The 21,397-nt window shown below is 36.6% G+C and overlaps 1 protein-coding gene across 1 annotated transcript in view; it reads left to right on the forward strand.

The window, feature by feature from the left end:
- The first annotated feature begins 10,339 nt into the window (after positions 1-10,339).
- The window catches only part of SFMBT1 (Scm like with four mbt domains 1), a 170,991-nt gene continuing 159,933 nt past the window's right edge, over positions 10,340-21,397 (forward strand). The window contains exon 1 of the mRNA XM_031957430.1: positions 10,340-10,459. The gene's annotated coding sequence lies outside the window, so the exon portion shown is untranslated. The remainder of the gene's footprint in view (positions 10,460-21,397) is intronic.

A 21,397-nucleotide genomic window follows, 5' to 3' on the forward strand; every position in this document is an offset into this window, starting at 1 on the left:
TGTTGTGCCCTTCTTTCTCCATCTGGATAAACTGTCTTACTCCCAAACAAATTTGCCTCAGCAGCTAGCTACAACTCTGTGCTTTGTGCTGAGAAGGCAAAGTTTAACTAGATCATCACCCAAAGGTTAACTAGACCTGCTCTCAGACATCTCCCAGCCTTTTGGGAGAGATAAAACATATACCCACATGCTTAGTACACAAGAACCAAATCAGAGTATTATAAACGTTCCAAGGGAGGGATCTTGTCGGCTGTGAAGATCTCCATGGGTATCTTCTCCAACCTCAATATCTCAAACTGTTAAGTATAAAAGAAATATGATTATTGGGAGATTTAGAATGATAAAGGGGATAGTAGTAAAATATTAGAAATAAGAGTAGAAAATTCCCTCTAGTACAGCCATCTGTTAGAGCTTACCTTTTGTAAAATTCTTTCTGAAGTAAGGGGTATGGCAGATAGACATCTGGTTTTAAAGTCAAGAGGACCTGGGATTGAGCCAGTTCTCTGACACATCCTGGTTGTGGGACACTCAACAAGTCATATAACTTCTCAGTTCTAGGAAACCTTCTAAGACAGAGATTCTTCACTATTCTTGTGATTAAGTCATGGATTCCTTTGATAGTCTGATGAAGTAGCATTTAGATGGCCCCATCTCCTCCAGGAGTTGGATCCAGAGTAAAGAAAACCTGAGTTCAAAGCAGCCTCATACCCTTTCTAGCTGTGTCTTTGAGCAAATCACTGAATCTCTGCCTTAATTTCCTAATCTGTGTATATAGAGAATTAACTCTAATTTATAAAAAATCAAGCCATTCTCCAATTGAAAAATGGTCAAAGGATATGAACAGACAATTCTCAGATGAAGAAATTGAAACTATTTCTAGTCATATGAAAAGATGCTCCAAGTCATTATTAATCAGAGAAATGCAAATTAAGACAACTCCAAGATACCACTACACACCTGTCAGATTGGCTAAGATGACAGGAAAAAATAATGATGAGTGTTGGAGGGGATGTGGGAAAACTGGGACATTGATGCATTGTTGGTGGAGTTGTGAATGAATCCAACCATTCTGGAGAGCAATTTGGAACTATGCTCAAAAAGTTATCAAACTGTGCATACCCTTTGATCCAGCAGTGTTACTACTGGGCTTATATCCCAAAGAGATACTAAAGAAGGGAAAGGGACCTGTATATGCACGAATGTTTGTGGCAGCCCTCTTTGTAGTGGCTAGAAACTGGAAACTGAGTGGATGCCCATCAGTTGGAGAATGGCTGAATAAATTGTGGTATATGAATATTATGGAATATTATTGTTCTGTAAGAAATGACCAACAAGATGATTTCAGAAAGGCCTGGAGAGACTTACATGAACTGATGCTGAGTGAAATGAGCAGGACCAGGAGATCATTATATACTTCAACAACAATACTATATGATGACCATTTCTGATGGACCTGGCCATCCTCAGCAATGAGATCAACCAAATCATTTCCAATGGAGCAGTAAGGAACTGAACCAGCTACGCCCAGAGAAAGAACTCTGGGTGATTACTAAAAACCATTACATTGAATTCCCAATCCCTATATTTATGCACACCTGCATTTTTGATTTCCTTCACAAGCTAATTGTACAATATTTCAGAGTCTGATTCTTTTTGTACAGCAAAATAACAGTTTGGTCATGTATACTTATTGTGTATCTAATTCATATTTTAATATATTTAACATCTACTGGTCATCTTGCCATCTGGGGGAGGGGGTGGGGGGGTAAGAGGTGAAAAATTGGAACGAGAGTTTTGGCAATTGTTAATGCTGTAAAGTTACTCATACATATAACCTGTAAATAAATAAAAGGCTATTAAATAAAAAAAATTCCTAATCTGTGAAATGGAAATAATAGTAGTGCTTATCTCCCATTGTTATTGTGACAATCAAATGAGATAATACTTGTAAAGCACTATAATGTCCGGGCTAGCTTTCTGGAGATCCTCCAGAAGGGCCTTGGTCTCAACAGGATAGCCACCAGGAGGATGGACAAGAATAGAATTTATTGTCTTCTTCACAGTTTGTGTCTGTCATAGTCTGACCCAGTCTCCTCCAGCAGTTTGCCAGTCTCAACCCCTCTCAGTCTGAGTCTGACTTTGTCCTCAGTTCTCTCAGCCTTTAAATCCCCTATTACAATTACATTATTATAGTATACTGAGTATAAGCCAATCTAGTGATTATATCATTATATCACACTAGATTTATCACTAGATATATATGAACTAGAGAACCATTATCTCATCAATTCCACTGAGTTAACACCTTGTTTCAAGTATACTTCTCCAAAGTTCCGGCCCTTTACAAAGCACTGTATAAATGCTATCTATATTATTAAGTCTATGGATCCTTTCTCAGAATTGTTTTTAAAAGCATAAAATATAAAGGATTGCAAAGGAAACAAATTATATTGAAACACAATATTTTTTTTTTAAATCACAGACTGCAGGAAATTGATAAATATATTCCATTGGCAGGGTTGAGGCAGGGTTGGCACAATCTATGGATGCCAGATTAAGAATCTTTCTGCTCTAGGGGGATGACTTACATTGGTAAAGGAGGAGGAAAGTTCTTCACCCATGAGTTCTTTTGCCAATGAAGTCATAAGTTTAGTCCCTTTGAAAAAAGCATCTCATATTATTCTTGTGGAGGAAATGCAGAGATACAGAGTAGATGATAATGCAATGGGACTAATTTAGAACTTTGGATGGCTGGACTCAAAGAGTGGTCGTGAATGGTCAGTGTTAGCACAGCAGGAGATAATCCATTTGAGTACCTAAGAAATCTGTGCTTGGCCCTTTCCTGTTTAGTATTTTTAATCAATGACTTAGATAAAGCCAAGAGATATTATATGCATTACATTTGCAAATGGCACCAAACTGGATAGGACAGTTAACATGCTAGATGAGAGATGTCAATGATCTTGATAATCAAGACCAGAGGTGTCAGGCAAGCAGCCTGCAACACTCCTTGTTTGATAGAATCAGATTAAAATGTAACTGGGAAATAGTTAACAAAATAGATTAAAAAAATACAATGAAACATAGATAAGGACACATTTTAAAACTAAGTCTATAAGCAGCCCAGAGGAATTCTTATGTATGGTTTATTGACTTTCATTTCTAATCAAGGTTGACATCACTGGGCTAGAGCACTGCTAAACCTGATAAGATGATAAGGATCCCTTAATAGAGATAAATATAAAGTCTTATGCCAGGGTAAAATAAAAAATTAATTTCACAGGTACAAGATGGAAGAGGCATACCTAGATTGTTGGAAAAAGAGCTGGGAGTTTTATGGTCTGAAAGCTCAGTAGGAGCCAGCAGGGTGACATGGTTGCCAAAAAACTAATGCAATATTATAATATAATGATGCATTAAGAGAGGCAGAGCTTCTGGGAAAAAGGTGAGATCCTCCTTGCACTGTGCCCTTGTCACAGCTCATTGAGAGAATTTTCAGTTCTGGGGGCTATGGTTTAAGAAGGATATTGGTAAGCTGGAAAGTATCCAGAGGAGAATAATAGGGATGATGAAGGTCTTTGAATCTATGTCCTCTGCCTATTAGCCAAAGGAAAAGGATAGACTTTTTTTCATTTTTCATTTTTTATGGCAATGATACTTTATTTTTCCAAATATATGCAAAGATAATTTTCAACATTCACCTTTGCAAAATCATTGTGTCCCAAAACTGTCTCCCCTCTCCTCTCGCTATTCCTTCCCACAAACAGCAAGCAATCCAATATTGTTTAAACACATACAATTCTTCTAAACATATAGGAAAAGGGTAGTTTAAGAAGAATAATGGTTAGCATTTTTTAAGTGCCTACTATGTGCCAGGCCCTGATAAATATTATATAAATATTATCTCATTTGATCTTCATAACAACTGGGGGAGACAGGTGCTATTTTTATTTCCATTTTACAGAGGGAGAAATTGAGGCAAAGAGAGGTTAAAGTAATTTACCTAGCTAGGATCACACAGCTAGTAAATTTCTGAGGCTAGATTTGATCTCAGATTTTCCTGATTCCAGGCCCAGGGCTCTCCATCTCCTGCTTTACCTAACTGTCTAGACTTGAGAAGACTTAAGGGGACTTAAGAATCATCCTCAAGAATAAGGAATTCTACTTATTCTGGTTGACTTCAGAAAGAAAAACCAGAAATAATGAGTAGAAGTTGTAAAGAAGAAAATTTAGGCCATTAGTAATAAAAAATGTCCCTGAAAACTATAATGGTCAAAAGTGGAAGGAGTTACTGGGATGGTGGTTGGGAGTACTATAGTATCCAGAGTACCAGGCCTGATCAGGAAGTCCTGAGTTCAAATTTGTTTTCAGATACTTATTAGCAGTATGAGCTGGGCAACTCACTTAACCCCTGTTTCCCTCAACTTCCTTATCTGTAAAATGGGTATAACAATTACGCCTACCTTGGGATTGTTTTAAGGATCAAATGAGATCATAACTGTAAAGTGCTTAGCACAGTACCTGACATAGTAAGAGCTATATAAATGTTGACTATTACTATTACTCCTGCTGCTTCTCCTACTCCTACTGTTGCTGCTGCTACTACCTTTGCTATTACTGTTATTGTTGCTACTGCTGTTATCACTGTTGCTGCTGCTGCTACTATTACTACTGCTGCTGCTATTGCTGTTGTTGTTACTACTATTAGTGTTGCTACTGTAGCTGTATTTTAAATCCAATGTTCTTTCCATATCAGTATGTGATTTCCTTAGCTGAGATTGCCTCAGAGCAACAGCTCTGATAGGACACATCAGGTCATGGGATCCCATTATCCTAAAGTTTCCAATGCTTGAACCTGACTCAAAGTCAGGAAGATAGGACAAGTGTCCTGTCCAAGATAAGGACTGACCTTAGACGATCATTTAAGCTCTCTTAACCTCATCTGTAAAATAGAGACAATAATAGCATTGATTTCACAAGACTATTGTGGAGATCAAATGAGATAATACTCATAAATCACTTTGTAGTCCTTAAAGTGCCATATAAATGTCAGTTATTCATTATTGTATGGATTAGTTCATATTTTGTGCTCAGACATTTTTTTCTGGGCCTCTACCACACAAAATTGAAATCTACAGCCTAGTATATGAGAGCTCCCAGGAAGATCACCCAGAGTAGCATCTATCACTTACATTTCTTAGAAGAAGGAGCCATTTCCTGGAGCTCACATTGAGCTGTCTGATAACAACAACAACAACAACAACAAAAACTGGTGTTTTCATAACATCAAAATTTCTAAAATGTTTTCAAACAAATGAAATCATTTGATGGGCAGGAGAAAAAAAGAAAGTATTGAGGTATTAGGAGTTGTGGATTCTAATCTTGTCTCTTTCTTAATAGCTATGTGAATTTAGGTAAGTCTTTTTCTCTCTCTGGGTCTGTTTCCTTATCTGTGAAGGGAAAGAGATAAAACTTCCTTTACCTACCTCAGGCACCCATTTCTCTGTTTTGTGTGTGTGTGTGTGTGTGTGTGTGTGTGTGTGTGTTTTTTTTTTACTTCAGACTCCTCTTTTCAAATTGTGATCTGGGAAACAGGGAGATCAGAGGATTTCAATTAATTAAAAATAATGAGTTGAATATTTATTCTGGTTTCTGTGAGGGGAATATTCTCACCCTGGTGGATGAGTTAAAATTAATTGGTAGTATGACAGTCTTTATCCAGCACACTATCTATCTTAAGGCCCACCCACAAATTAGGATGCTCAGTGATCTTCAGTCCCTATCTCCTGATCTGCTTTTGGGAATCAGGACTGAGCTTCCTTCCCTCTCTCTCTGTCCTTCTCTCCTTTTGTCTCTCTCTCTCTGTGTGTGTGTGTCTTTCTCTCTTCTCTCAGATTAAGTGACTTGCCCAGATTACATAGGTAGTAACAATCTGAGGCTAGATTTGAACTCAGGTCCTCCTCACTCCAACTGTACCCTATAGCTGCCCCAAGACTGAGCTGTTCTCCACTGGGACCCTGTGGAAGACATGGCAAGTCTAAACTATAACATAAGATAGATCCTCTGATAATGATAGCAGTGAGTGTAATTGGTTTTATGTTTCATTTAAAGGAAGAAAGAATAGTCCACTGCTAACTGAGCCAGGCACATTTGAGGGCACAAACCTTATTAGCATCTCAAAAAGATGGTAATGAAGATAACTGCTAAGCTCCAACTACCTCCCCTTCCTTAGGCTCCAGAACCAGTGTAAAACTGGAAAGCACCTCAGAAGCCATGCAGTTTGACCTCTACCCCCCCTTTTGCAGATTAAAAACAAAACAAACAAACAAACAAACAAAACTAAGGCCTGGTGACTTGCCCAGGATCACATGGGTAGTAAATATCCTTTGATTCCAGAGGCAGTGGTCTTTCATGTGCTTCATTACCTTCTATGTGGCAGAGCCAACCAAAGGAGCCATGGAAAGAGAAGTCAGGAGACTTGGGTTCCATTCTTCTTTCCACTAATGGCCTGTTTCCTTTCTGGATATCATCTTTCAAACTGGCACTCAGCAGATGTTCCCGAGGGCCCTTCCATCCCTGTGAATCTGTGGTTTTGGAGAGCCTCTATTCTGCCTTATATCTATACAGTTCAGTGAGCAGGCATTAATAATTAGGTGGGAATTCCCAGTGGTGAAGCTAGAGTTCATGATTAGCTTTGAATCTTCTTGTGGTTGGAACATTTGACCTGAACAGTCTTTGTGGTTCTTTTCCTGGCATGGGGGCCCACCTACACTTCAAGTCTACAGAGAAAAGACAGAATCATCTCTTTCTAACTGAAGAAGGAAGACTATCTCCCCTAGATCCAAATTGTGGACAAAATAACTCCTCTGGGAGATCTCTGTTCTGTAGTTCTCTACTGGAGGGGAGGGTGGGAAGAAGTCTATTCATGAAACCTTGAATTTCTTGTGCTCAAAGCTTTAGCCAAAGTGGACCTTCAGACCTCATTCCATCCTTAGCTTTCTAGCCATCTGGGGAAAACTTTTGGCTTACGACCCCTGCTCATCTAGGATGTCCCAGTTTAGGAGTAGGAAGAGCCAAATATGATTATCTCCTTTTAAAGGAATCAGGAAATTGGAGTAACTGTGTTATCTCTAAAATGGTGGTTGGCCACTGTTTCCCTTGCTCACTTGAGTATTAGGGCTTATGGGAGAGATTGAACCCAGGGAGTTTGTATTATTGGTTAATAGAATACTAAAATTTGTATTTAGATCCTCAGAAAAAGGTTCTAGGCAAAAGATGGCACCGCAGTAATCGGCAACTGTCACATTTGTCCTGAAATTTTGTTTCATTTCCATTCTGTTTTCTTATGTTCCTCACACACCCTGGTGAAGGCAAGTGTTTACCAACCAGCTTTTTGCTTCAATTTTCTTTCTACTCTCCCCTTGGCTATCAGAGGACCTTGTGAGCTTTAAAAGGTCTGGAGGATTTTGGACTTCCCATATTCCCACTAATGTCCTAATCCTAGAAAGAACTGACAGTAAGTGCCAAGGATAAACTACATGCAAATTCAACATTGTACAAAGAGCCCGGGAGAAAAATACCCCACAACTAAGGGGAACATTTTGAGGACTTGAGCAAAAAGATTCCCGGGAGCTGCATTACCACTTTGTGCTCTATAGGTTTTAATGCACCTTTCCTTGGACTTTATTGCACTTGTAGGAAAGTTAGTTATAGAATTTTGAGGGATGTTGGGTTTTTTTTAATAATAGCTTCCCCCCAAAAAAAATTATACAAAGATAGTTTTCAACATTCATCTTTGCAAAACCTTGTGTTCCAAAATTTTTCTTCCTCCTCCCTCCTCCCTCCCCTAGACAGCAAACAATATATTACAATTACAAACAATAATTAAATGCGTTAAATTCTTCTAAACATATTTCTGTATTCATTATGCTGCACAAGAAAACTCAGATCAAAAGGGAGAAAAAACAATAAGAAAGAAAACAAACAAACAAACAAACCACAAGAATAAGGCAAAGATATTATGTTTTGATCCATATTGAGTCCCCATAGTTCTCTTTTTGGAAGCAGATGACTCTTTCCATCACCAGTCTATTGGAACTGCTTTGAATCATCTCATTGTTGAAAAGAGCCAAGTCCATCACAGTTGATCATTATAATTTTGTTATTGCTATATACAATGTTCTCTTGGTTCTACTCACTTCACTTAGCATCACTTTAGTCTTTCCAGGTCTTTGTGAAATCAGTCCAATTGTCATTTCTTAGAGAATGATAATATTCTATTACATTCATATACCATGACTTATTTAACCACTCTCCAACTGATAGGCATTCATTCAATTTCCAGTCCCTGGCTACTAAGAAAGAACTGCTACAAACCTTGTTAATATGGGTTCTTTTCCCTTTTTCATGATTTGAGAGATTTTTAATATCAATTATATGGCTATTGTAAAACATCTTTTTAAAAAGCTGAATAAGTGAAGCTGAATAATTAGTATCCCAATCATGGTGGGAAGCATACAGATGGGGACTCATGAGCTATGGCATTACAAAGAGACTCCAACACCCTGAGGAATACCCCTAGAATTCTGAGGGGAAATGTAGTAGGGATTGGATTGAAAGTAAATTAGGATGAGAACTCTTAAGTTTTATGTGAATTACCTAAGAAAATAAAAAATATACAAAGTAAATATTAATTGATTTGGAGTGGGTAGAGAGAGGTGGAGAAGATATCAGGAAGGCCTTCGTGGAGAAAGTTTGAGCTGATCTTTTTTTTTTTTTTCTTATAGCTTTTTATTTACAAGATATATGCATGGGTAATTACACCTTTTGTTCCAACTTTTCCCCTCCTTCCCCCATTCCCTCTCCCCCAAATGGCAGGTTGACCAACACATGTAAAATATGTTAAAGTAGAAGTTAAATACAATATGTGTATACATGTCCATACAGATATTTTGCTGTACAAAAAGAATCGGACTTTGAAATAGTGTACAATTAGCCTGTGAAGGAAATAAAAAAATGCAGGTGGACAAAAATAGAGGGATTGGGAATTCTATGTAGTGGTTCATAGTCATCTCCCAGAGTTCTTTCTCTGGGTATAGCTGGTTCAGTTCATTACTGCCTCTATTGGAATTGATTTGGTTCATCTCATTGCTGAAGATGGCCAGGTCCATCAGAATTTATCATCATATAGTATTGCTGTTGAAGTATATAATGATCTCCTGGTCCTTTGAGGTGATCTTTGACAGAAGCCAGGGAGGGGTCAGGAGGGGAAGTGAATTCCAGGTGAGAGTGAAAGCCTGGGACAAAACATAGAAATTGGAAAGGGAATATTGTATGAAGGGACTGGCAAGTAAGCCAGTTTGCCTGAAACATAAAATATTAGGAAGTCTGGAAAGATTAAGTTGGAGCCAGATTTTAAAGAGCTTTAAAAACCAAAAAAAGAAGTATATATTTAATCCTAGGTGGCAAAGTGGATAGAGTATCCAGCCTGGAGTTAGGAAAATGAATCCTTCTGAATTCGAATCTAGCCTCAGACACTTATTAGCTGTGTGACCCTGGGCAAATCATTTAACCCTGTTTGCCTCAATTTATTCACCTATAAAATGAACTGGAGAAGAAAATGGCGAACCATTCCAATATCTTTACCCAGAAAACCTCAAATGTCATGTACAGTCAGACTTAACTGAATAACAATTTTATCTTAGAGAAAATCAGGGCACTGGAGTTGATTGAACACTTTAGTTTTAGTAATATCTCTTTGACAATTATGAGGAAGATGGTTTGGAGCTGGGAGAAATTTAAATAAGAGGTGATAAAAGCCTATACTAGAATAATGGTTTGTGAGTAGAGAGGAAGTCCAAATGCTTTATAGAATCAACAATATTTGACAATTGATTGGATGGGGGGAGGGGAGGAAAAGAGTGAAAAATTGAGAATGATTAGGAGAATAACAGCAGGAGACTAATGGGGTCCTTGACAGAAATATGAAAGTTAGCAGGAGTGGGTTTTGGGGAAAATATAATGGGTTCTATTTTGGATATGTTAAATTTGAATTGCCTATGGGACATCTAAATGGAAATATCTAATAGGCAACTGGTGATATAGGATGGTGCTCAGGAAAGAGATCAAGACTGGATATATAGATATGATATCATCTGATATGTAGTTACAGATATCATCTGAAATGAGATGATACCTGAATTTATAAGAGCTAATGAGATCATCAAGAGAGTGTGTAGAGAGAGCCCTAAGATTTATGTAATGGGACACAGATTATGATCCAACAAAGGAAACTTAGAGAAAAGCCCAGACAGGTGGGAGAACCAAGAAAGAACATCACCATGGAAACCCAGAAAGGAAGACTATCCAGGAGGAGAGGGTAGTTGACAGTATCAAATGATGCAGAGAGATTGAAGAGGATGAAGATTTAGAAAGAGTCATTAGATTTGGTGATTAAGAGGTAACTGGTGATTGTCCAGCATTCTTTCCCTGCCTTAGAAATCACTTCATGAAGGAAATAAAAAAAGGATAGTAGAGCAAATGATGCTGAGGGTAGTAGAAAAGGATTGCTCTAGAGAGAAAGTCTATCCCTGTTCTGGCTTTTTAATGGGAAGGGGATTTAAGGGATGTGAACATGGAGGAGTAGGGCTCCATGCTGGCATCCCAGAGCCATTGTAATTTGGACCAGTAATTTGGAGCCTTTACTTCATGGATGACTGTACTGTGAAAACTAATATGTAACATGGGGCAGGTTTGTACCTAAGCCATGCCATTTTCATGGGGTAGCTGTACTGTAGCCCAGCCTCTTCTATTCCCACTTTTCTTTGGGCAGAGTCTCAGTGGCCCACATTGTCTAGTTGCTTAGAATTCATTGCTGATTGAGTGATCTAGTCTATCGATAGAATTGACAATAGATTATTTCTTCCTCCCTCCCTTCCTCTCTCTTTCCTCCTTCTCTCCCTCCTTCCTTCCTTCCTTCCTTCTTGCCTTCTTTCAGCAATCTATTCTTTTGACCTATGTAATTTCATTTATAATTTCTTGAAATACAGCACTGGAAAACTAGACTTTGATAAAGCCCGTTGGGATTTAAATGGAGCCACTTAGCCATATCTTAAACTCAAATCACTCTGGCTCTCGTTTGATTGGCCAATAAGCTGCAGCCTTTGTCTCCCTTGTTCATTGGGTTTTGATGGCTCAGAATGAGCATAAATAGTAATTGTTTATGTTCTGCCCAGAATCCAGAATTTTTAAGTCGGAAAACTAGATGTTTTTTATTTTGTTTTGTTTTGTTTTTGCCTCATTTCTTACCTAGCCTTAAATCATTGAATGGATACTGCTTCAGACAAATTGAGATCTGGGAAAGACCTTGGCTTAAAAAGATCAAGGTCTCCCACTGAATCTAGGGCCATTACATTTGTTCTGACCTATATCTTGCCACTGGATTCTGATGACTGTGGAGGTGAAAGTGAGACTGATGACTTTGCACAGCTCTCCCTCACTTATATCCAATTCACTTGCAAGACAAGACATTCCCTCCTGATGTCATTGGTCTTCTTTGAGAAGGAAGAACAAACAACAATAAAAATCCATTGCCAAAGTACTTTGGGGACCCAGGTGCTCTAGGTCCCTTTGGTGCTTGAAAGGAAGCCTGGAGAGCTTCCTAGCATCACAGCGATCACTAAGGCTGATCCTGGGAACCACAGGCACGTGGGTCCTTCCGGAGCCCCATTGGGAGCAGCCCTGAGGCAGACAGATTAGAGAAGCCTATTACTCACGGCAATTAACCTCGGGAAGTCATTAGTGTGAGTTACCTTTAGCAAGCTGGCTTATTAAAGGAAGCCCTAGGCCAGGCAGAGTTTGTTGCTTTCTGGCAGCTTTTGCCCTGCTCCAGCTCTCAGCGGGGAGAGGGTCTTCCCTTCCTTGGGTGTAGGAAAGGGATTTTGTAAACCGCTGATGCTCTTAATTGGGTGTTTCTTGGATAGGAAAACATTACCACCATAAAGGGACTTGTGGCAGGTCAGTGGGATCAGTGCTTTTACAATTACTGTGGTCCTGGACTTTGCCTTCTTGCATGATGACTGGGGAAGGAGGGGGTTCTTGGCTTGGCTCTAGTCCCTAAGATAGGGGGCCTTGGAACAAGCCCCTAGAGAGGATTCTAAGGGGATGGAAAACTCTTGAAAACCCTTAAAACTCCTTACTCTTTTGGGGTCTCAGACCCCTCAACTACAAAAGGAGATGGTTGAACTAGATGATTCCCAAAGGCCTTCACAGCAGAGAATCTATAATATATGTTCTAAAGGCCCTTCTACTATGACATTCCATCTTTTGTATTCTAAGGTTCCCTCCAGTTCTAGCATATGTACTTTGTTCTAAGGACTGCCTATGTTCTAAGTCCCCTTCCCACTCTGATATTTTCTGAAGCTATATGATCTTGAGGAGAAAGATTCAGGCTTTTCCAAAGTCAGGGAGGAGGGGGCTCCTCCTTCACAAGTAAAGAGAAGGGTAGGTTCAAGATGGAGAAGAAGCTCTGTTGTACCTCTCTCCTCCATTCATACATGATCTCAGAAGAGTATAGCAGGCTCCACTTCTCAGGGGATGGGGTCGGTCTTCCCTTCTCTGGATGGAGAAAAGGGATTTTGTAAACTGCTTAGCCTTTTTAGTCTGATGTTTTCTAAGTCCCATCTCATCAGGCCCAAGATTATGTCTCTGTCAGATATAGAAACTGAGGCACAATACCCTTTGACCCAGTGGTGTTTCTGCTGGGCTTATATCCCAGGGAGATCTTAAAAGGAAGGAAGGGACCGACATGTGCAAAAATGTTTGTGGCAGCCCTTTTTGTAGTGGCAAGAAACTGGAAACTCAGTGGATGCCTATCAGTTGGAGAATGGCTGAATAAATTGTGGTATATGAATATTATGGAATATTATTGTTCTATAAGAAATGACCAGGATGATTTCAGAAAGGCCTGGAGAGACTTACATGAACTGATGCTAAGTGAAATGAGCAGAACCAGGAGATCATTATACACAGCTACAGCAAGATTATACAATGATCAATTCTGATGAACAGGGCTCTCTTCAGCAATGAGATGAATCAAACTAGTTCCCAATTGTTCAGTGATGAAGAGTCTTCTACATCCAGAGAGAGAACTGTGGGAACTGAGTATGGACCACAACATAGCATTTTCGCTCTTTCTGTTGTTGTTTGCTTGCATTTTGTGTTCTTTCTCAGGTTTTTTTTCCTTCTTGATCCAATTTTTCTTGTGCAGCAAGATAACTGTATAAATAAATATATATATATATATATATATTGTGTGTGTGTGTGTGTGTGTGTGTGTGTATTGGATTTGTCATATTTTAACATATTTAACATATATTGGACTACCTGCCATCTAGGGGAAGCAGGGGAAAATTTGGAACAGAAGGTTTTGCAGGGGTCAATGTTGAAAAATTACCCATGCAAATGTTTTGTAAATAAAAAGCTTTAATAAAAAAGGAGGAGAGAAACTGAGGCACAAAAAGAAAAGAAAAACCCACCAAAAAATCCTAGACAGCTTGAAGGATATAAATGGAAAAGGAAAGATAAGCATTATGCTAACTGTTTATATGTGTATAAATGCATTGCTATAATTGCACACTAAAATGTCTACATACACTTATATGTACACGCACACATATGCACATGCATGTGTACATACACATCTTAGCCCCAGGCCTTTTTTGAGGACCCAACTCAGATAACTATCTACTTTACTCCCTTAGGCCCTGAATCCAGGCTAATGGCCTATGATAACCCCGCTTGTTAAATAAATAGCATGGATGGATAATACTATTCTTGGAGTCATGAAGGTCTGAGTTCAAATTTTTCACCTGTAAAATGAGAATAATAATAGCACTTACTTTCCAGGATTGTTGTGAGAGTCAAATAAAAGAAAAAAAATTCTAAAGTATTTGACAGAGTGCCTGGCATGGAGTAAGTTATCATTGTTTTTGTTGTTAATATGTTCAAGGTCCTATACAGAACACTATTAGGGCAAAGACTAAATCAATAGTCTCAACTTTTCATGTGTGAGGCAACTGGGGTTACATGACTTACCCAGATTCAAACAACTCATCAGTGTGAAGTGTTTGAGGCCATTTGCATTCAAGTCCTCCTGACTTCAGGGCTGGTACTCTATCCATTTTGTCACCTAGCTGCCTCTTGTCTCTAAAGTTTCTGATTGTGTATCCACTGTCAATGAAAACTTTTTGAGTGTGTAATTTCCTTTATTTGTTATTTTTATTTTTTAATGCACATTTCTTTATGAATCACATTGAGAGAGAAATACCAGAACAAAAGGGAAAAACCAAGGGAGAAAAAAATACAGAAAAAAGAAGTGAACATAGTATGTGTTGATTTACATTCAATCTCCTTATCTCTTTCTGGATAAAGATGGCATTTTTCCATCCAAAATTTATTAGAATTGCCTACAATCACTGAACTACTGAGAAGAACCAAATCTTTCATAGTTGATCATTGTACATTCTTGTACAATGTATTCCTGGTTCAGCTTGCTTTATTCAGCATTAGTTCATGTAAATCTTTGCTAGCTTTTCAAAAATCGGCTTGGTCAACCTTTTGTTATAGAACAATAATATTCCATTACTTCCATATACCACAATTTATTCAGCCATTCCCCAATTGATGATTTACTCATTTTCCAATTCTTTGCCACCACAAAAAGAGTGAGCATGTACTTTCAATATACAAAAATTTATTGGTATAGTCAAATGTTACATTAATCAGTGTATATATATATAAGTGTATATATCAATATATGTCAATGTATATATAATTATATATACATATATATATAATATATATCAGATTTGTATCAATGTATATATAATTATATAATCAGTGCAATTTTCAGTAAGACTTTTGTGATGCCCTGTACATTATAAATGTAGATATTTTTAAAAATTGACATAAACAATATTTTTTTAAAATTTAATATTTTATTTTGTTTATTAATTGTATAATATTTTTGCTTTGGCTGATATAAATATTTTGGTGAGGACACTATAACTAATTGAGTTCATTTTTTATTAAAGCTTTTTATTTACAAAACATATGCATGGGTAATTTTTCAACATCGACCCTTACAAAACTTTCTATTCCAATTTTTTTCCTCCTTTGCCCCATCCCCTCCTCTAGATGGCAGGTAGTCCAATACATGTTAAATATGTTAAAAATATATGTTAAATACAACATACACACACATATTTATACAGTTATCTTGCTGCACAAGAAAAATCAGATCTAGAAAGAAAAAAAACCTGAGAAAGAAAACAAAATGCAATCAAACATCAATAGAAAACATGAAAATGCCATATTGTGGTCCACACTCAGTTCCCATAGGCCTCACTCTGGGTGTATATGGCTTTCTTCATCACTGAACAACTGGAACAGGATTGAATCATTTCATTGTTGAAGAGAGTCATTGATCTCTTAGAACTGATCATTATATAGTCTTGTTATTGCCGTGTATAATGATCTCCTGGTTCTTCTCATTTCACTTTGCATCAGTTCATGTAAGTCTCTCTAGGCCTCTCTGAAATCATCCTGCGGATCGGTTCTTAAAGAACAATAATATTTAATAACATTCATATACCATAATTTATTCAGCTACTCTTCAACTGATGGGCATCTGTTCAGTTTCCAGTTTCTACTCACTACAAAAATTTTTTCACATGTGGGTCCCTTTCCCTGCTTTAAGATCTCTTTGGGATATAAGCCCAGTAGAAACACTGCTGGGTCAAAGAGTATGCAGTTTGATAACTTTTTGAGCATAGTTCCAAATTGCTCTCCAGAATGGTTAGATCTGTTCACAGTTCCACTGACAATGCATGAGTGTCCCAGTTTTCCCACATCCCCTCCAACATTCGTCATTATCTTTTCCTGTCATCTTAGCCAATCTGAGAGGTATGTAGTGGTACCTCAGAGTTGTCTTAATTTGCATTTTTCTGATCAATAGTGATTTGGAACACCTTTTCATATGACTAGAAATGGTTTCAATTTCTTCATCTGAAAATTGTCTGTTCATATCCTTTGACCATTTATCAATTAGAAAATAGCTTGAATTCTTATAAATTTGAGTTAATTCTCTATAGAATTTAGAAATGAGGCTTTTATCAGAACCTTTGAATGTAAAAATGTTTTCCCAGTTTATTGCTTCCCTTCTAATCTTGTCTGCATTAGTTTTGTTGGTATAAAACCCTTTTAACTTAATATAATCAAAATTATCTATTTTGTGATCAATAATGAACTCTAGTTCTTCTTTGGTCACAAATTCCTTCCTCTTCCACAGATCTGAGAGGTAAACTATCCTATATCCTTCTAATTTGTTTGTACTATCATTCTTTATGTCTAGATCAAGAACCCATTTCGACCTTATCTTGGTATACGGTGTTAGGTGTGGGTCAATGCCTAGTTTCTGCCATACTAGTTTCCAATTTTCCTAGCATTTTTGTCAAATAGTGAGTTCTTATTCCACAAGCTGAGGTCTTTGGGTTTGTCAAACACAAGTTTACTATATAGAGTTCATTTTTTTTAAAATCTCAATTTAGTCCTTTTTCGATCATAGGTCCAAAGATCATTCTCTTCTGATGATTGGTTTTTATGGCTTTCATAGCTGAAAAGGCTACTTCCCAAAGATTTGGAAAGTCATAAAAGAGAAGAGTTTTGCTGGTTCCACTCACCAAAGCAAGACACTCATTTTACAATTTGTTGTTATTCATTTCATGACACCATTTGGGATTTTCATGGCAAAGATACTGCTTTGCTATTTCTTTCTCCAGCTCATTTTATAGCTGAGAAAACTCAGGCAAACAGGGTTAAATGACTTACCCATGGTCTTACAACTAATATGTGTCTGAGGCTGGATTTCAACTCAAAAAGAAGAGTCTTCCTGACTCAATCCAAATCCTGAATCCCTCACTTTCCACTTTATATATATATATATATTTTACAAGTGAGTTCAAGACCCATTGAAATGCTTCATTTGGAAGCTTTTTAAACAGGCTGGGAAATGTTGTTTACTAGCTAAATTGGCCAGTTAGGAGACTTGTTATAGATGACACCTCCTTTTGGCAACAAAACGCTAGTTTAAAACATCTCACTAATCTTAATGACTTTGATACTATCATTAGCTTGGCAATTTACATTTAGGCACAAATTTACATTTAGGATCAGCATCATCATTAAGGAGATTGGAGGTAAATTCATTCAATAAATAATAAATTATAGAATAATGATAATCTCATCAGAGCTGATAATTGTCCAAAAATACACCAAATTTTAAAAAATTGTTTGAATTTTCTTTTTGTTACTTATTTATAATCTTTTTTAAGACTATCATTGTTGAGAGTTTGTATTGGTAGACTTGTTGCTGTACTATTTTCTCTTCACTTGGGCTAATATTATTAGTATTACCTTCAATCCATGGTTCTTTTGCAGGAATTTTTTTAAGGCTACTTGTCCATATTGAGGGTAAGTTTAGTTGGAATTAGATGATATAATCCATAAATTTGATATCATATTATCTTTGATGCATCAAAATATATTGAAATCATGATAATGCCTACCATTTATATAGTACTTTAGTTTTATATTTGTTAATTCTTTTGATTTCCATACTAGTTCAGGGGTTGGTTAGGTGGTGCAGTGAATAGAGTTCTGACTTTGGAGTCAGGAACTCATCTTCCTGAATTCAATATGACCTTAAATACCTACCACTTGTGTGACCCTGCACAAATCACTTTTTACCTCATTTGCCTTAGTTTCCTCATGTGTAAAATGAGTGGTAAAGGAAATGGCAAATTGCCCTAAGATCTTTGCCAAGAAATTCCTAAAAATGAGTCGTAAGCATTGGACACTACTAAACAACAAAAATGATTATTAATCTTATTGTACAGATTAGGAAACTCAGTCTGAGAGAGTTTAAATTGTTTACTCAGAGTCAGATAGCTAGTGTCTGACATGGAATTAGAAATCGGCCTTCTTAACTCTAGTCAATATTATATGGACTAGTCCTTAGCTGAGAGTGAAAGAATTATTGAGAGTACTGCTGTCAAGGCTGCCATATTGTGGACTTCCTTCTCAAACCTTAAGTAGCCTTGTATGAGATACATGATAAATGACCATTTGGCTTTTGGATCAAATGAAAGTATCAGTGTCAAATATATATTAAATATCAATAAAGTTCATTTTTTCCTAACATTTTAGATGAAAATATACAAATGAAAGTTCTCATTTATTCCTTTACTATTAGGGGGTGCATCCCCACTTTGGAGGCCATTGTTATAAAACAACCTTATATAATGTAAACAATCCTTTTTATATCATGGGCATGATTTTTTTCTAATGTATCTAATTTTCTCTATAAAAGTTATCTCACATTGCTTGAATATTTATTCTACATAATGATTTTTAAAATGTAAATTTGTCATGTGTTTTATTTTTATATTATGTTAATTTCATGCTATATCTAGAGATGAAGCTCAAATCAGATAGCGGAAATAAAGCACTATGTAAAGTTTAAAATGATATATAAATGTCTGTTATTTTTATTAAACTATAGTCATCAGGCCTCTAGTGATGACTTCCTTCCCTGAATGACTGTTCTTTGCACTCCAGTTAGGCAGAAGCAATATTTATAGAGCAATACAGAGGTATACTGGAAGGGGAGGGGCTGAGGATATACACAAACACACGTTCAAGTTTTATTTACATTATTAACATTTCACACAATCAACTTTAATTTTATTCAATTTCATGACATTTATAGCTAAAGCATTTACAAAGTTAACAGTGGTCTTTTCTCTTTCCATCACTAAAATTATTTGTGAATCATAATGATAAAATGTAGCATATTTTCTGGATTTGTCTATCTTTGTGTTTCTGTTTTTCTGCCAATTAAACCATCCTTAATATATTTTCTCCTAGTTTTAATTGCTCCAATGAATTCCTCTTCAATTTATTTATTTATTTATTTTGCCTTTAAAAAAATAAGAAAAAATTAAGACAATTGAATATACATTTAATTTTTGAACATTTCAATAAATTGTAACATTTCAATTTTTTTTTAAAAAGCTAATTTCTTTGGAAACCAGTTTATTTGTGTTATCTTTATCAAAATGAATGATCTTGAAAAATCTAACTATTATTATCAAATCTTTAACTTCCACAAAAAGATTATTTTGTTTTTGAGTTTATATGCCACTTCAGATATAATAGCCATATGACAACACAATTTCTGTATGATGACTCTTTGCTAATTGACAGGTGGTAGATCACATCCAAGATCAATTTGAATTTGCCCTTGTTTTCATATACCAGAATAAATAATAGGAGTGATATTCATTGTCAGTTGAATTCATAATTTTTACTTTTGTTAGTTTTGATTTGAATATTAGCTTTATTTAAAAAATGATATATTTAACCTAACATCTGGGTGAGGGGGTGGAGGGAAAGAGGGGAAAATTTGGAACACAAGGTTTTGCAAGAGTCAGTGTTGAAAAATTACCCATGCACATGTTTTGTAAATAAAAAGCTCCAGTAAAAAGTTTTTAAAATGATATATTTAAGCTGGACTTATATTTGAAAATATCCAATAATTTGGGTCATTGTTTTATATATGCCACATGAATGGGTCTTATGCTATCATTCCCTGAAGATTATATCCTATCATTTGGAAAATTCTACAGTACGGTTTAGAACAAATAGAGATATCTAGAGGTGGCTGGTGGCTTCCTACTTGGATTCATTGATCTGAAAATTAATTATAGGGGATTCTGCTATGTCTCTAAGATATATGTCTAGGATATAATGAGAACCTCCCATGATATGTCAGACTTGATGATTATTATTCATTAATTCATACCATCACAATGATATTTCTAGAAGGAATCTAGGAAGCATCCTTAACAATCTTAAAACCCTGAGCAGGAAACAAGACATTAGGGATAAAGGTAGTGTTTCCTTCACTGTTGCCAGTTGAAGACAAGGGCTTCAGAAGAGAAAGAGAAATTAAGAAAAATAACAGCCAGTTCAGTAAATAGCATCTGAAACAACAGTTGGATTTCTCAAACGTGGCTTAAAATATTTTTTGTTCTTTGTTCAATTGTGTCCAACTCTATGACCCCATTTGGGGTTTTCTTGGAGTGATTTACCATTTCCTTTTCATTTTAAATTCATTTTAAAGATGAGGACACTGAGGCAAAAAGGATAAAGTAATTTACCCAGTATCTCCCAGCTAGAAAGTATTTGAGGTCATATTTGGATTCAGTAAGATGAGTTTTCTTGACTTCAGGACTAGGACTCTCTGCACTGTGCCACCTATATACAGGAATCATGACTTCTTGACCAGGGAAGGAGTACTTCTAACAAAAGTTAGTAAAGATGTGTACCTGGGATTCTTTTAAATATAAAACTAGAAGAGCTTTCAATGAAAAAAAAAAGGTAGAAAACAGATATAATGTAGGGAAAAGAATAGCAATCAAGATAGCCTTCACAGTAAACATTTAATATATGCTTATGGTATTGAATAATATTGTGAGAATATGCAGGAACCAGAAGGGAGAAGCATATTAGAAACCAACTGGATAAAGATCAACAGAACAAATAGAACCAGTATTGCCATGGAAATATACTACTGGCTACATGGACAGAAGGAGGAAATAGATGAAGTATTCTGGAAACATCACAAGTCTGGCATAGCTTAATAATAATAGTTAATATTTGTGGGGTTTTATTTTTGTTTTTGAGGCAACTGTGATTAAGTGACTTGCCCAGGTCACACAACTAGTAAGTGAAGTACCTGAGCAAGATGTGAGCTCAGGTTTTCCTGACCTCAGGGTTAATCTTCTATCTCCTGGGCCATCTAGCCAAGTAGTGATTACTATGTGCCAGCACTCTGTCAAGAACTTCACAATTATTATCTCAATTGATCATTGCAACAGCCCTGGGTGGTGGTATTATTATTATTCCCATTTTACCCATGAGAAAACTGACACTAAATAACTTGTCCTGAATCATACAGCTATTAAGTGTCTGAGGTAGGATTTGAAGTCAGGTATTTCTGACTCCTGCTCCACTGCACCATTTACTACCTCGCATGATTTTGGATATAAGGTAATTGGGAGAAATGAGAAGGATCTATTAGTGTCAGGCATGAAGGTCCTGATCAGGAATCCTGAGTTCTCTAGTCACTTGAAAGCTCACAAAATTTCAGACCTGGAGGGCACCATACGCCATTAAATGGCAGAAGCATAGATTCCTACATATGACTTAGAAGATCACGGCAGGACCTTGGAGATCAACTAGTACAACCTACTCATTGTTCACAGGACAAAAACTG

Source organism: Sarcophilus harrisii, chromosome 1 (assembly GCF_902635505.1).
Source record: "Sarcophilus harrisii chromosome 1, mSarHar1.11, whole genome shotgun sequence".
In the NCBI taxonomy this organism is placed as follows: domain Eukaryota; kingdom Metazoa; phylum Chordata; class Mammalia; order Dasyuromorphia; family Dasyuridae; genus Sarcophilus; species Sarcophilus harrisii.